The sequence below is a fragment of the Meleagris gallopavo genome, chromosome Z (genome assembly GCF_000146605.3).
Source record: "Meleagris gallopavo isolate NT-WF06-2002-E0010 breed Aviagen turkey brand Nicholas breeding stock chromosome Z, Turkey_5.1, whole genome shotgun sequence".
In the NCBI taxonomy this organism is placed as follows: domain Eukaryota; kingdom Metazoa; phylum Chordata; class Aves; order Galliformes; family Phasianidae; genus Meleagris; species Meleagris gallopavo.
In genome coordinates this window covers 31,243,157-31,251,117 of record NC_015041.2, presented here as the reverse complement: position 1 = coordinate 31,251,117, position 7,961 = coordinate 31,243,157, and the positions used below count along the sequence as shown (strand labels likewise).

The 7,961-nt window shown below is 42.2% G+C and overlaps 1 long non-coding RNA gene across 1 annotated transcript; it reads left to right on the top strand.

Moving 5' to 3' along the window:
- Positions 1-3,305: 3,305 nt before the first annotated feature.
- On the top strand, positions 3,306-7,399 carry LOC109363977. Its single transcript, XR_004162140.1, has 2 exons — positions 3,306-3,873; positions 5,556-7,399. It is a non-coding gene; the product is annotated as an uncharacterized LOC109363977 (long non-coding RNA).
- Positions 7,400-7,961: the final 562 nt, after the last annotated feature.

Here is a 7,961-nt window from a genome sequence, read left to right as displayed (position 1 = left end):
TATTTTTATAAATACATCAACAGCAAGAGGCTGGATGCAGAGAGGAACATGGTGACTAAAGATCAGGATAAGACTGAGGTGCTTGATACCTTCTTTGCCTTTAACAGTAAGACTTGTTGCTCCCTGGGAACACAGCCCCCTGCACTGGTAGGTAGGGATGGCGATCAGAATGAACCATGTTGAGGTGGTTTTGGACCAGCTCCCAAAGCTGGCTGCTCACAAGTCCATGGGGCTGGATGGATTGCACCCAAGGGTGCTGAGGGAGTTGGCAGATGTGGTTGCCAAGCCACTGTCCATCATTTTTTGGCAGTCCTGGCTAACCGAGGTTGTCCCAGTGGACTGGAGACTGGCAAATGTGACGCCCATCTTCAAAAATAGCCAGAACAATGATCCAGGAGCTACAGACCGATCAGTCTCACCTCGGTGCCCGGGAAGGTTATGGAACAGATAATCTCAGGAGCCATCATGGACCAATTAAAGGTCAACCTTTAGGGGATCAGGCCCAGTCAGCATGGGTTTACAAATGATATATCCTGTTTGACAAATCTGATTCCATTCTATGACAAGGTGACACGCTTAGTGGATAAAGCTAAGGCTGTTGATGTGGTCTACCTGGATGTCACTGAAGCCTTTGACACTGTCCCCCATAACTTTCTCAGGGAGAAGCTGGCTGCCTGCGGTTTGAATGGGCATATGCTCTGCTGGGTGAAACAGTGGCCGGGTCCAAAGATTTGTGGTCAATGGAGTTAAGTCGAGTTGGCAGCCGCTCATGATTTCCCCTCTGGGCTTGGTACTGGGGTCGCTCCTATTCAGCATCTTTATCAGTGATCTTGATGAGGGGATTGAGTGTATCCTCAGTAAGTTTGGAGGCAACACCAAGTTGGGAAAGAGTGTGGAGTGTTGATCTGCGGAGGGTAGAAAGGCACTACAGAGGGACCTGGATAGACTGGATTGATGGGCCAAGCTTAACTGTATGAGTTTCAATAGGGCCAAGTGTCGGGTCCTGCATTTTGGCCACAACAACCCTAGGCAATCCCACTGGCTTGGGGAGGAGTGGTTGGAAAGCTGCCTGAAGGAAAGGGATCTTGGTGTACTGATGGACAGTCAGCTGAATATGAGCCAGCAGTGTGCCCAGCTGGCCAAAGCCAATGGCATCCTGGCTTACCATCAGAAATGGTAAACAGGACTAAGGAAGTGATCCTGCCCCTGTACTCAGCATTGGTGATTCCTCACCTTGCATACTATGTTCAGTTTTGGGGCAGCTTAATGAAGGAAGGACACTGAGGTGCTGGAGCAGGTCCAAAGAGGGCAACAAAGCTTGTGAAGGGCTTGGAGAATACGCCCTGTGAGAAGAGACTGAAGGAACTGGGGCTGTTTAATCTGTGGAAGAGGAGGCTGAGGGAAGACCTTATTGCTCTCTTCCAATACCTGAAAGGTGATTACAGCGTGAGTGGGGTTGGTCTCTTCTTACTGGTGATGGGTGACAGGACAAGGGGAAATGGCCTCAAGTTGTGCCAGGTCTAGGTTGGATACCAGAAAAAACAACTACAGAAAGGGTTGTTAAGTACTGGAATAGGCTGCCCAGGGAGGTGGTTGAGTCGCCATCCCTCAATGTATTTAAAAACTGATGTGGTGCTCAGGGACATGATTTAGCAGTGGATTGTTAAAGTTAGGGTAGTATGGTTAGGTCATGGTTGGACTTGATGATCTTGAAGGTCTTTTCCAATCTGAGCAATTCTATGATTCTGTGATTCTATGGAACAGGTAGTGATCCATTGGTGGGTGGCTGGACAGCTGGCTTTGGGCAGCACCTTGCCTTGGGCAGCAAGTGTCTTGACCCTGCTTTCAGCCACATAAATCCATCTTGGGTTTAAGGAGTGCCATGGAAGGAAGACAGTGCCATGCCACCATAAAGGTGCTGCACAGCTACAATAGTGTCTTGCCACCACAACACTTTGCTGCAATATATTTGGCTTATGGAAGCTGTGCGAACAGACTGAGTGTGATGTGGCTTCCCTGGTCTCCTCCACACCTCTCTGGATCTGCCTGTGGTGTCAAGGTCTGGGGAACCTCAATTGTCACTTGGCTTATGTGGGCATTATTGGTCCAGGCTTTCATATGGATGGTGGTGGCATACATTTGTCTTCTGGTCAGTTGGGCTCTTAAATTCAGAGTTAAATGTTGGCTTAAATCCAAAAACACATATAGAAACATTACATCTTGAGTTGAAAAGGATAAGAGAATTTGTAATATATTCCAGAGACGTGACAGAAGAGAATGCTTCTGTTATGATGAGCTGGCTGAAGTTATCCTTTGGCTAGAAGATCTGTGCAGCTTAACATGGGTCTGTATTGGACACATAGTACAGCACCTATCTGTACCTACCAGTACCTACCAGTACACAGATCTGCACCTACTGGAGTCTGCTGTTGTATGAGTCACCGACTCATCTGTGTACAATGGTGACCTGGTCAGGATCACTGCATTCCACACCTTGATCCACATATCCATCACATTTCCCGAAGATGTTGTAAGTTACAACTTGAATTAATATCATTCAGGTTTCTTCAACCCAAAGTATAAGGCTTAGAGGACATAGTCTAAGTGATGAACTCCTGTGAAGCACTGCCTTCTGCAAGGCTCCTGATTCACTTCATCACATCTATGTGGGGGGTTGGAGATTCATGATCCTTGAGGTCCCTTCCAACCCTGGCCATTCTGTGATTCTGTGATTCTGTGATGTCTAGCATGCTGCGGGCCCAGACAGGTAAAGGCTATCTCAGAAGTGTATTAACCAAAAAAATTCTCTGGGCATGTTTCAGCTCTGTTTTATTCCTAAGTATCCTAGTTTCAGTTTTGATTGAATTGTTTTTTTCAGAGTGTCTAGTATGATGTTATGCTTTTGTTCTGTAAGAAAAACAATGTTGATAACACACCAGTGTTTATAGTTTCTGCTAAGCACTGTTACACAGAACCAAGACCATTCTCAGTAAAGGGCCAAGGAGGTAGGAGGGAACAGAATTAGAACAGGTCAGTTAAACCATCCAAATGGGTATTCCTTACCATATGACATGAAGAGAAAGGAATTTGAAAGGGATGGGAGTTCATCTCTTTCTTTCACTGCTTGGGGAGCTAGGTGGGCATTGCTCGGGGATTAGTGAGAAATTGCTTGTGCATCACTTGTCATATACATTTCTCTCTGTATATATTCATTGTAATTGCTATCCTTTTGTCTATCTTAGTAAATAGTTTTATCTCAACCCAAGAGTTCTAATTTTTTTTTCTTTTTTTTCCCTCCATTTCTCTCCCCCATCCCACTGGGAAGTGAAAGAGTGAGTGAACAACTGTGTGGTGCTCAGCAATCTGCCATGTTAAACCAAAGAAGTCATTTTGGCACCCAGTGTGGGGCTTGGAGGAATTGGAGTGACCACAGGATTGATTGTGAATGTCATGGCACCTGCAGGGCCCGTGAGAAGTGTTAGGGTAACTGTAGGGTATGTCAAAAAAGTCAGAACAACCGCAGGGCCTGTCACAGGAGTTGGAGCAGCCACAGTGCTCTTTGTAGGGAGTGGGGCAGCCACAGGACTGTATCTCTGGGCACGTTACATCTCCCTCAGGAGGAATTTTTTTCTTTTTCTCATCGCAATATATGAAACAGACACAGGACCTGTAGCAGGAGCAATTGCAGTGCTCACTATGAAGGTTGGAGTGACACTAGGGTCTGTCACAATGCTCAAAGCAACCATGGAACCTGTTGCGGGAATTGGAGTTGCTGCAGTCTGTCATTGGAATTGGAGGCTCTGCTGTACTGTTATCAGATTCAGAAGTGTTCTCTACCCCTTGAAGATGCTGAATAATGTTGAACAGAAGTTGGTAGGCATGGGTCAGGCCCCAGCATGCTGCAGAGATTTGTATCTCTTTAGGATTACCAGGGTAACTGCAGACCTTTTCCAAATATTCCACTTGTTTTTCATGAGTCTGCAGTTGTTCAGAAGTGAAGTTACAAACGCTGTAGGGTGCCCGCTGCTCTAAACGCCTGCTCATACCATCCTACACTCCCTGCCATTCAGAAATATATTTCCTTGGGGCAGATTTCTGGATGATACTCTTAAATAATTGTTTAATCTTAAACATAACCTGAAACACTTTTACAACACATAGCAAACAGGATCACGCTGGTTTGAACATCCCACAAATGTTTAACACACTAAAGAGCTATTGTAATCAGCTCTTGAGCTCTATAGAAAGGACAAGAGAAAGTGAGGCTGAGGGACTGCTGGCAATTGTCTTGCCCTATCTTCTCCACATCCAAACTTCCCAAGTAGTATTAAACCACAACACCCGGAAAGGAGAGCACTGGTATAATACTAAAAGTCTGCTATTGCCCAAAATGGCTTTCAATTATATGAAAATTGCTACGAGGTCTCTCAAGAGAAAAGGACCACATATCCTTTTGATTTTTTTTTTAATTTTTGTATTTTGTATTTTTTTATTTTTTTATGCTGAAGAGTCTGATTCTTTTAGTTTATTGTGAGAAGCGTCATGCTTTGTGAAGCGTATAACTAGAGTGGCTTCACGCTTACTCTGAGATATCAGGGATATCACATTTGTTCTCTGGATTCATTAACTGTGGTGCCTAATTCCCCATGTTATTCAAAATTCTGAGTTTCCTGAGTCATCTGAGGATATTGATGAGTCAAGGCAGTAAAAACGCAACCCAAACATGCTCAGACGGGGCTTTTGGTAGCTCATTGGTAGTTGTTTCTGGCTTAAGAAGAAAGGGATCTATCTAATCCATATGGAGCCATTTACTGTCCTATGGTCTCTATCTGTTTTAATATCTTTTTCTTCTGTGTTCAGATTTCAGAAGCAGAAAAAAAAAAAGAAGCAGAAAATCTCTTTATGCACATGCTTTAATTCATGAATATGCTTTTGTTTTATCTCCCAACTTGCAGGTCTCCTGGAGACTGGCTTTTTTTGAGATATATTTTAAATAGTTCCATTGAGCAGTATCCTCAGCTTCCAGAGTCTTCCTACAAAAGGAATTCTTGGGAGTCATTAAGGCAGCATCAGTGCCAGAGTTATAATTGGGTTTAATTCAAAGCCACTCGTACTAGCTGCAGATTATGCTGCCAAATCTGTATTCACTAGTCAAACTTGAAAGAAATGTGATGCCTCTGGGAGGTGTTTCCAATGTTGTTTCCTGCTAGTCATAATCTGGCCTATCTATTATACAGAAGAGCATAAAAGTAGATCTCAGGTTGGATTTTGCTGCCAGACAGGACTACCACTTTCCAGTTCCTGAAATGAGATGTTATGGAGGATGAAACAGTGGATGTGAGCACTGTGAGGCAGTGAGTTATGTGTTTCACCAGTGACGACTGCAACTGTGGGTCACTTCGGCTGGTATAGGTTTTTACAAGTGCAGCTTGCAGGCTCTTGTTGATCACTGGTGAAAATGTAGAGCTAATGGTGGTGACTATGATGAAAAACAGTGTTTTGTAGCTGAGAATTTGCTCTATTAAATAGTGTTATTGTGCTCCTTTCTGTTGTAGTTTCCATGAAAATACACAGGAGGCATTAACTTCAGAGCGACCTATGTATATCCAGCCCAAGACAATTCTTCACGATTCAGTGCAGCCCAGGCAAGCCAAAAAGTTAGACACCCATGAGCTTATCACCCACCCTATCCTGCCACTAGGCTCTGTTTCTCCTTGCTAGGCACTGAGAGGTCCTGAACAGCAGAGATCTGCATCACTTACTATATGCAGACCCTCAGCTTTCTTGTTATGGTCAGGACCTTCCACGCCTGCAGCTTTTTTTATCTGACAGGAGAAAGACGCTTAGGTTTTGCACAGGCTGACTTAAATGTGAAAGAGACAGATAAAGCCCTTTTTAGTCCTAGCCCTTTTGGAAGATAATATTTGTACATCTTCAAAAGAACGTTCAGATATATAATGTAACATATTTTCTGTTTGCTGTTCATCCAACAGTGTAGCTATGACCAGGTGTGCTGTAATTAAAACATTAATAAACCTCGCATCCTTGAGATCATGAGTACTTGGGATCACCATTTCCTGGATGGAGCTGAGGGTACATAGTTGCTCACAGTAATCAGCAGTTTTTTTGGTAGTAAGAAGGCTCTACATGCAGTCAAGGAGCAGATACAGCAGGAGTCCCACAGTTTCTGGGGGGGAAGGCTGATGAGGGTGGCCAGGGTCAGACACAGCTATCCCCAGTGATGTGGTGAATCTGGATGCAGGCAGAAGTCAAGCCTGCACGTCATAAGATCTAGCCAGGAACAGGGGAAGCTGCATAGTAAGCTTGGTGAGGCTCAGCATGTGGGTTATGCTGGCATGCAGCTCCTGAATCTCTGCTGTGGAGCTAGAGGGGGGAGGCCCTGATGCCTGCTGCATGTTGCATGAGAAAATTTTCTTTCTACTCCTTCAGTATTTCTGTCATTTGCTCTTACTTTTGAGTGACATTGCTAAATCATTTATCTGTCTGAGCAATCTTCTATTACTTATACGTTTACCCATTTATTAATCTGACTTTGGATTTGAGCACATAAGAATGAAAACTGCAAGCAGATTTTGATTGGTTAGACATGAATGGCTAAGATAAAGGGAATCTGAAGAAGCTTTTAATACTGTGCAAGTTCATTTTAAATATTTCCTTTATTTTGTGGTCTGTTGTTTTTGAAAAGCTCTCATTTGGTTCCATTGCTCCTGTCTGTGAAGCTGCCATTGGCTTTGGGAATAATCTGGAATTTCTGAAGAGACTGGCCACAAGGAAATGTGCTTGTTATCTTGTAACATTTAAATTAGGACATTTAAAATGTCCTAATTCTGAATTGATTTTTGAACAAAACTTGCACAGTCTATCCCAATATTAACTTAGATAAATATTTTCAATACCTTATAAAAATTGCTGATTAGTAATTACATGAAGCTTTTAGAAAGATCTTCAGCTGCTGTAAACAAATGTAGTTCTGCTGGAGTCTGTTTAACATCTGTATCTTTTCCTGTAATCTTAGAAATGCATTTGCATAGTCAGAAATCTTGAGGCTTGAAGTGCATAATAACACAAGTGACATGGGAATTGCCATATTAGGTGTTCCTGTTCTATGGTCAAAAGGTTGAACGAAGTAATGGACAGGATCTAATTTTACTCATAGCATCACTTTGTGACATCCTGAATATGATCAAAGGCACAGTTATGGTTCAAAACTAACATGGGGAAGTAATACGTAATGTTAAATTTTGAGCCACTGTTCAGATGCTAACTGCAATATTTTTATCCCATTTCAGAGGTGGAAAGCTCAAGGAAAGAAGAGAAAAAAATTACATATAGCTTTACAACAAAACTACAGTAAAATAAAGTGGAGGTAAGATACTCAGTCTAGTTCTGGCAGCATTTTTCTTTTGAGATATTTGGATGTGGGGAGATTGCAGAGATGTGTATATTTTTCACTAGCATATAATATATAGATTCAATTTTGTCTGAAAATCATATTCAAAAAACAAAAAAATTACTCCAATGAGTAGTTTTGTACTTATTCTTTGAGTATGACGGAGTAGTAATGCTTGCAGCTATATCAAGTTCTTAGTACATTTTCGAAAATGAGAGAAATTTCTTATTCAAGATAAAACTTTACCAGCTACAGCAAACTATGATACAAGACTGGGGTACAAGTGATGTCAAAAAAACAAACTGCATTCTTCTTTAACGTACACAATGCACAAGAGCAAGATCTGAGCAGACTTCAAGCTTACATTTAAGAATGTGTTTTATATTGTTTTATGCCTCAACTGCACTTTTTATGTTTTGAAACATAAAGGTATCCACTTGAAAAAAAAAAAATTTTTTTTTCTTTTTTCATTTTATCTCAAGAGATTAATCTTACAGGCTTCACTATCAACTTGCCTAATGTCCTAGTAGTCATCTGGTAACTTTAATTT